Source organism: Palaemon carinicauda, chromosome 7, assembly GCF_036898095.1.
Source record: "Palaemon carinicauda isolate YSFRI2023 chromosome 7, ASM3689809v2, whole genome shotgun sequence".
NCBI lineage: Eukaryota > Metazoa > Arthropoda > Malacostraca > Decapoda > Palaemonidae > Palaemon > Palaemon carinicauda.
In genome coordinates, this window is record NC_090731.1 from 154611463 (window position 1) to 154621462 (window position 10000).

Consider the following 10000-nt stretch of genomic DNA (forward strand, 5'->3'; position numbering starts at 1 on the left):
GTTGCTTCCCCAGATCTATACTCGCTATAAGAGTCGGGGCTTCGATCCTCCTCCTACCTCCCCCAGAGACAGACCTCCCCTCCCCATCTCCTCCCACGAGGGGACCACCACAGGGTCCATTATCCACCAAAACTCTGCAATCCTCTTCCCTCTACCTTCAGCCAGCAGAGCCCTGCTTCTTCTTCTTCTTCTTCTTCTTCTTCTTCTTCTTCTTCTTCTTCTTTCGTTCGACTTCCATTTAGGTCCTGGGGATTTGTGTAGGTCTTTTTCACCGCCTCGTTTTGCCAAAATGTTGCAATCATAAGGATTCAGTCGGTGGTGAGGGCGGAAAAGGTTGTGTTGGAGAAGGATGCGTAGCTTTAGATGTAGATCTTATATTCCAAAGAAGTACGTTCATACTTCGGTTTATTGTAGGCTAAGCTCTGGCTTACTTTAATAAAGTTATTATTTCAACAAATAGTTCATTTCCAAAAGATTCATCAACTACTATTTGTTTAACGTTGTTTACAGTTGTTAATATTTACACAAATACAAACAAATGTAATCAAATACTTATCGAAATATCTGTGTTCCATCGTATGTATTAACCAGAGAAAAGTAATATATCATTTATATCCAGAAAATTATTGAACAAATGCAGGCTATAGCTATATAGTTAAGCAAACCGATTAAAGGCAGTGTTTTCTGTTTAGTGTTTAATTAATGCTTTATTAATGTTACGTGCATATCCATTTAACCCAACTTTCATTCTCCCACCGGTTTGGAAATGTTTTGTCTGTGAGCATCTGGCAACGCTTCATAGAGGGCGTGGCTTTCTTCTCAATGTAGAACGGAGATGCACCATGATATTTGATATGGTCTTTTTTATTGATAATTTTTTGGTTATTATTAAATTGACAATAAAATCTAAAAGTCCAGTTTCTTATTACCATAAGGATCTCTCCTGATAAAGACAAATTTAGAGTAAAAAAAAAAAAATTTTTTTTTTTTCAAGCTCCAGGGGTAAGACCTCCGACATTGCCGCAAACAAGTGAATTTTCAATACCAAAGAAGTGTTAATTACTTTAGTTTAAATAATATTCAAGATTGAACTTTAAATCCTAGTTTATAATTTCAATGCCAAGATTTATTCACAATCGGTTTGGAATATTAATCAGGATTTACCATCTCTAAAGCTGCCCTCACGAACACCTGACGTAATGCAACTCTTATCGAGTCATGAGGTAAGCACGGTGAGAGAGAGAGAGAGAGAGAGAGAGAGAGAGAGAGAGAGAGAGAGAGAGAGAGAGAGAGAGAGAGAGAGAGAGAGAGAGGATGACTCGTCAGAGGAAGTAAAGGGCCTATGCCTTTAAAAATGGTGATATTATCATTATTATTATTATTATTATTATTATTATTATTATTATTATTATTGTGATTATTAATATTATTATTATTATTATTATTATGATTATTATTGTTATTATTAATATAATTATTATTATTATTATTATTATTATTATTATTATTATTATTATTATATAAGCTACAACCCAAGTTGGAAAAGTATGATGCTACAAGGTCAAGTTCGGCTCCAACAGGGAAAAATAGCCCAGTGAGGAAAGGAAACAAGGAAATAAATAAACTACAGGAGAAATAATGAACAATTGAAATAAAATATTTTAAGATCAGTAACATTAAAATAGATTTTTGATTTATAAACTATAAAAACTTAAAAAAGATAAAAAAAGAGGAAGAGAAATAAGAATACATTTCCTGAGAGTATTGTTGAATTCCAATGTACAAATCCAGCAGACATTCTATATATTAGAGGCTGAATCCTTTAGTTGTTTCTTTCTTAACACCGGAAGGATGACAATCTAAATAAAAAGTCCTAGTATGCAGCTGTGACCGTGAGATTCTTAAGGACTTATTCAAATGTAATCCTTTTCCTTTTAGTCTGTGTCCTGTAGGTGTAGAGATGGGACTTTTTTTCGTGGAAATAGGAAGGCATTTCAAAATGAAGAGTTTCTGGACCGTGTGTATTTTGCGTGCCTCTCTCTCTCTCTCTCTCTCTATCTGTATATATATATATATGAATATATATATATATATATATATATATATATATATATATATATATATATATATATATATAGTATGTGTGTATGGACATATATACAGTATATACAGTATATGTACATATAAATATATATATATATATATATATATATATATATATATATATATAATATATATATATATATGTGTGTGTGTGGGCGGGGTTGTATGTGTGTGTGAGTGTGGGTGTATCCTTTCTGCGTGGGGATACCCATACTAGGTTGGTTTTCTGTGAGCGATGAAACAAGTCTCCCACCATCACCATGGCTAATCTGCAGTTGGCCAGCGTACTGATGAATACTGGCCAAACCCCAGACATGAATAAAGATATGGGTGAGGTCTTTGTCCTGTTGTTTACTAGAAACGGCTGCATATGTTGTTTGGTGTTGTTGTTGTTGATGTTGTTGTTGTTGTTGTTGGTTAGAGAGAGAGAGAGAGAGAGAGAGAGAGAGAGAGAGAGAGAGAGAGAGAGAGAGTCAACCATTATCTACGATGGATTAAAGAATAAAATCCTATGTTAATGTCGTCATACGGCTGCATTTGCTGTTTGTTGTTGTTGTTGTTGTCGTTGTTATAGGTGTTGTTGTTGTTGTTGTTGTTGTTGTATCTTCATGGTTAGAGAGAGAGAGTCAACCATTTTCTACAATGGATTAAAGAATAAAATCTTATGTTTAATCTTGTCTTACGGCTGCATGTGTTGGTTGTTGTTGTTGTTGTTGTTGTTGTTGTTGTTGTATCTTCAGGATTAGAGAGCGTCAACTATTATTTAAGATGGATTAAAGAATTAAAAATCCTATGTTTAATCTCTCCCAAGAACGAAAGATGAATTTCCTGGCTCTAGTTAAGATGGTATTTTTTTTTCATTTTCAGTTTCATTTTTCCTCTTTTCTGCCTTGATAGACATACATTGTCCGTTCCATTGTTGAGGATAAGTTCGGATATAGCTGCCTCTGTTGCTCTCCCCAAACAACCCCCAAACCCCCCCTCCCCCCCCCCACACAACCTCTTTCTTCATGTTAGTAGAAATGGGATGACCTCTTACGGATGTCTAAGTCCCATTATTTTGACAAAAGAGAACAAACTATCTTTTTTTTCATTGTCAAGGGTCAATTGTGTACTTACGAACAAACAACTTTTTAGAAAAATGTGTGGCACATATGTATAACTCACTCACTCTCTCTCTCTCTCTCTCTCTCTCTCTAGATAGATAGATAGATAGATAGATAGATAGATATCAACACAACATCGTGTTCAAATAGAAATAAATTTCTACCTCATACTTGGGATCGAACGCTAGCCCCATCTAATGAAAGGCCAGGTCGAAACCAACCATGCCACGAGAGGCCATAAAAGATATCGGAACCTGACGCTACCCAGCTGTCCGAGGATTTACCTGGCCGGGATATCGGGTAAAACTCGCTGGTAAGAGACTGATGTCTCGCCAGGTAAATCCTCGGACAGCTGGGTAGCGTCAGGTTCCGATATCTTTTATGGCCTCTCGTGGCATGGTTGGTTTCGACCTGGCCTTTCATTAGAAGGGGCTAGCGTTCGATCCCAAGTATGAGGTAGAAATATATATATATATATATATATATATATATATATATATATATATATATATTCATTTAAATATATATATATATATATATATATATATATATATATATATATATATATATATATATATATATATATATATACACACACACACATATATATATATATATAAATATATATATATATATATATGTATATATATGTGTGTGTGTGTATACGTAATGTACAGATATATGTAACCATAATAATAGCCATAAGATGATGACCAAAGGATCTATTGTCTGTTATCTATTATTCTCATTAAATGTCCTTCTCATGTCCATTTCTTTTTCTGACATGTTGCTAGAATATCCTCCACTTTAGTCTGCTCTCGTATCTACGGTGCTCATTTTCTGTGTCTTAACGTTATTTCCATCATTATTCTTTCCATAGCTCTTTGAGTTGTAACTAGCCTATGTTCTGAGGCTTTAGTAAAGCTCCAAGTTTCGAATGCATAAGTTACTACTGGTAGGACCTTCTGATTGAATACTTTTCGTTTTTGAGAAAGTAGTATTTTCCATTCCATAATCTTATTTTGTTTATCAAAAGATCTCCTTCCAATGCTTATTCTGCTTTCAATTTCGGTGTCGTGTCTTAGGGGAACACTTACTGTCTGTCTTAAGTACGTATATTCATTAACAATCTGTAGAGGTTTGTCCATAACGTTACTTGTTGTCTCTGGATTTTCATTAAATAATATCTTAGCTTTACTCGTATTCATTTTCAGTCCTACATTTCTGTTTGCTCTATTCAAATCTTCTGTCATCTTTTGCAATTCCTTCCATGATTCACTAAACAGAACCATGCCATTTGGAAATCTTAAGTTGTTCAAGTTATACCCCATTAAAGTCAATTCCTACGTTTTCTCAATCTAAATTTTTAAAAAGCTCTTCTAGGCATTCTCTCTCTCTCTCTCTCTCTCTCTCTCTCTCTCTCTCTCTCTCTCTCTCTCTCTCTCTCTCTCTCTCTCTCTCTCTCTCTCTCTGTATATATATATGCATATATATATATAGATAGATAGATAGATAGCTAGATTATTATACATGTATATATGTCGTTAACATACTGGCTATATATATATATATATATATATATATATATATATATATATATATATATATATATATATATATGTTACAGCAAACTGTGTAACCAGGCATTTCACGAAATGCCTAAATATTTTAGGCATTTCGTGAAGTGACTGATTCACTAAGGGATTTCGTGAAATGACTAAAATTTCCAGGCATTACGCGAAATGACTGGTTTTATAGTCCAGGGATTTCGCGAAATGCCTGGTTCATAAGAATTTTAGGTCAATAGTGTATATATGCTCGTATGTTGTATATGCTTAGGGCATTTTAGTAGCAATGTTTTTCTTTGTTATTTACAAGGGCAGGATTTTAAGTTAAATAGTATATATTTGCAGGTATATTGTATATTTCTAGGGTATTTTAGTAGCAACAATTCTGTAACAATATATTTTTTAAAACCATATATTGTTTCTTCTTTCATTAAATGTACAATTAGACAGAAGGGCCTTTCTTCAGTGCCTCATGAAGAGATACTTGCTGTTCTTGGTTGATTTCATCAACAATCGTTGGGGGTACAAGTTGAATTTAGACCTTGTGAATTTAGTCCTTAGTATCACCGCCTTTACCCCAATAGTGTATAAGTTATTTTCATGTCCTTCCACGTTGATTCCTAGAAGATTTCTTGGATCCTCCCTTCCCCTGTCAACATATGGAGCTGGCACAGTGACATTGTCCCCTATTTCCCTGGCTATTAAATCGATCCTACTACATTTGACCATACGTTCTGCCTGGCACACTTGACCCTTTCTGGTCTTCTTGCAGTTCTTGGAAATTTCTTGTTGTCTTCATGCAATATGAGGTGCTGAACTAAGTGGACCTGGGTTGGCTCGGTGAAGATGGTGACTGGTTCATCAAGGGACTGGGCTGGCTGGGTGGTGATGATGACTGGCTCACAGGCCTCGACTGGCTAGTCAGTTAGATCAGTAGGAGGCTGGGCTCCTAGTGCTGCAAGATCATCTTCTGTCTCTAAGCGGTCAATGACCTCCTGAAGCAAGCTAGTGGAAGAGAGTCCATCTTTTGGATTCTCTACAAGCAAAGTAGCATAAGGGTTAATCTTAATGCCTGCAGGGCATGATGAGTTTTTCTGGTTCTGAACAAAACGAAGGCCTAGAGAACTATCTCGGGTGTTGTTGTCAGAGAGCCAAGCAGCCAGCATGTCTTTGATGTTTGAGTTGGCTTGTTCGACTGAACCTTGACTCTTTGCCTCTCTAGGGGCTTGCCATGCACAAGATACGGGCAGAGATCCTTCATCTCTCGAACCACCTAGGCAGGGAACTCAGATCCATTATCTGATTGTAGGATGCATGGAGCACCAATCAATAAGAAGATATCTAAAAGCTGAAAAGCAACCTCAGCTACTCTCTTGGATGTGAGTGGGCGCAGGATGACAAACTTGGTCAGATGGCACTGGTACAGTTGCCTCAAAGTATTCCTTTACCCCTTACGCTTATGTTTTATGAAAATAGTATGGTAACACCGCAATGAAAGCCTATTTGTCTTGTAACGACGGACGTGAATGGTCGAGCTATTGGTATGCCAGTGCTCCTATTTTTATAAACACTACTGTAGACAATATATTAATGATATACGAATAATAGTTCACATTACAAGTGAAATAAGTTGCTGTTAAATACTTAGAAAAATAGTATAGTAACAGAGTAGTAATAATAGCAATGGTAAAAATCATATTCATTCCTGATTAATCAGACATCGTCAACCTTCGTTACATTCAGTTGAGGCAGGCGTTTGCTGAAATCCAACTTTAGTTCATAGTAGATATATGTGTTCTTTTTCAGAACATAATTATTTGAATGGAAATACGCTTTCGATTTATATAATCCATCAATTTATAAAGAAATGAGATCATAAACCGCAAATTTCAAGACCTATAAATATAATTTCATAAAGGCAATTATGATAGCCATTGACAGGTCATGATACGGAAGGCTTGGGGAAAAATTAATAGACAACCCGATGTATAAAGGAACAAATATATCCAGTGTATCATTCATATATATATATTTTTTTAATTCGAGCCACGTCTCACCAGAGTAGCCTAGATGGAAATTTCTCTGGGCGGTAATTAAACTCGAGTCATCTGAGTAACAACACACCTTAACCACCCTGATGGTCTTTATATCATTGGTAGATATGGTTGCACACCGATAAAATCGTACTCATATAGATAAGAGAGAGAGACTGAACTATGGTTGGTTTTATTTTGTCAATTTCGTTGGTATTATCAAACAATACTATATAGACCTTTTATAATACCTTGATAATGACAACAGGGACTCGATTAGATAAATGTTGTATAGCCATGTCATTATATAATAAGATAACTCCGATATCCTTGTGTCTTCAATACTTATTACAATACGGTGGGGGTCTGAAATAAGTTATTGACGTCAAACTAGCTGTTTCACAGATCTCGTTCAATATGTAATATTTCCCTCCACATATGACCTAACAAAACATCAAGAAGGAATCATCAGTCGCATGTTAATTTTTATGAAAATAAATTCCATGATGATCATTCTCAGAGTAGTAAGGTATAAATTCATGACGGGCAGTTCGAGAATTTATCGGTTGTCAAAAGCCCACTTGACAACGGAATTACTTTAGGGAATGTAAGTGCTTCGTAAGATATCACTTTTAATACTGAATATTCTAGATAAGATAATTCGCAATTAAAACTTGCGACTAGATGCACCATAGATGGGTAGATACATAGAGATAAAGAGATGGATTGAATTGCTTTCAGTTATCGTCAGGTTTAGAATTTTTTTTTTTTTATTTTACATTTAACTTAAATGACTAAATTGCACCCTCAGTTGAGCTGGCCTTGGTCTTAATCGTTGGTAAAAAATAAAATACCCAAGTCTTTTATTATATAATTATGAATTTTCTTTACTAAAATCAGCTGGATTCATCGATGAATTTATAGCAAATATCTGAAAACTATGTATTACAAATTTGTGATATTCAATGTTTAATCGCAATCATAACTTCGTATTAACCTTTTGTTTTAGTACTCAAGCGATACTGGTTGATTGAAGCTTATTGTTTTTTTTTTTTCAGTTTCCATTCTCATAACATTCCTTACATTTGTGGGCAAGGTTTAGTGAAATCACTATGGAAATAAATTATTTAATTCTAGTTATACAATGTTGAATTGTAAAAAAGAAAATAAGTAAAACAAGATCGTATTTGAAACATTAATATTTTGTCCATCCACCATTATGTGCAATAACATCTTGCAATCTGTTTTGCATTGACGAGACGTGGTTATACACAACTTGTCGGTTGCGGCGGAACAGTTCCCAATCGTTGAGAACATGCTGGAAAAGACGCTGGTGTTACGCTCCTGACCCTGCTCCCAGCTGTTGATGTTCCCCCAGACATTTTCGATCGGGTTCAAGTCGCATGCTTTGCTCGGCCAGGGAAGGAGAACAATGTCGCGCTGTTCAGCAAACCATGCTCGGACAATCCTCGCAGTATGGATGGAACAGTTATCCTAAAAGAAATAATATAACTGATTAATAATACTGTTAGAACAAGGTGGAAGGAGAACAATTTATATTTTCAATATAAATGACGACAAAATAATGCCGTTTAGTCCAGCAAAAGGAGTCACAATAATGATTAATAAAAGGGCTTGAGTAGCCAAGGAGGAGACGTGGGTGTTGTGTGTTGATAAGAATATTTGGTCTACTTTTCATGAAGAGGCAAAAAATACCTTGTAACAATTTCAGTGGCTTTATTTGGCCGCTTTAGATTCATCAGGGAATGTAGATCAATGATGTTGATGTAAGATCCTTTTACAGTTATAAAACTAATAAATCCAAGACAAAAGTCTTATTGAGTAATTTGAAACTACTTTATGACCAATATCAGCAATGAGTTGATACCATATTTGTCAAGAAAGGGCATTCATATAACAAAAAAAAAAAAAAAATACAATGCACATACCTGCATGAAAATTATCTGCTCAGGATAAGGAAGAGCATAAGCGCGAACGGAAGGAACCATCACCTCTTCCAAAATTTCGAGATACTGCTCAGCGTTGAACCTTCCACTGATCTGGGCCAATTCACCAACGCCATGCAGGTGTATCCACCCCCAAACGTTACAGGTGATATGGCCGCTTCTGGCTACTTGATAAATATTCTGGCTGTCGTATCTCGTGTTATCACGCCTCCAGCAATGCAGACGACCATGCGTGTTAGAAGCGAAGGTCTTTTCGTCACTGAAAATTACTCTGCCCCAGAAGTCTAACCCCTCTTCCAAATAACGTTGAGCAAATTCCAGCCGTGCCGTTTTATGACGATCCTCCAGCTTTTGTTTCACTGCCGGAGTCCTATGGTGGATACCGTCTGCGTGGAGCCTATTTCTTATAGTTCCAGACGAAACACGCAAGTTCAGTGTGTCCCTTATGGCAACTGCATTTATAAATGGGCTTTGCGTGGCTACTTCCGAAATCGCCCTATCTTCTTCTGGGGTCGTTTTTCTTGGCCCACCAGCTCTTGGCCTGTCGTTGAGGTTTCCAGACTCTTCCCATCTTCGACACCAAAGTCGAACTGTTGGCAATGAAATTCCTAATTCTCTTGCAATACGTTTGTAAGACATGCCAGAGTCTCTCATGCCTACAATTCTGCTCCTATTGCTGATTCTTTGTTGATTGCGATCCATTGTCTACTCTAGTCACTAAACCGCTACTCAAGAGAATGACATAATGGACTAACAGAGGTCACGACATCACTTACTGGCCCCGCCTCTCTCTCTCTTTCTGAGTTATACAGCTTTAATCGAGTCCCTGTGTCATCCTCAAGGTATTAAAAAAGGTTTATATAGTACTGTTCGATAATACCAACGAAATTAACATAAAATAAACCCAACCATAGTTCAGTCTCTCTCTCTTATCTATATGAGTACGATTTTATCGGTGTGCAACCATATCTACCAATGATATAAAGACCATCAGGGTGGTTAAGGTGTGTTGTTACTCAGATGACTCGAGTTTAATTACCGCCCAGAGAAATTTCCATCTAGGCTACTCTGGTGAGACGTGGCTCGAATTAAAAAAATATATATATATGAATGATACACTGGATATATTTGTTCCTTTATACATCGGGTTGTCTATTAATTTTTCCCCAAGCCTTCCGTATCATGACCTGTCAATGGCTATCATAATTGCCTTTATGAAATTA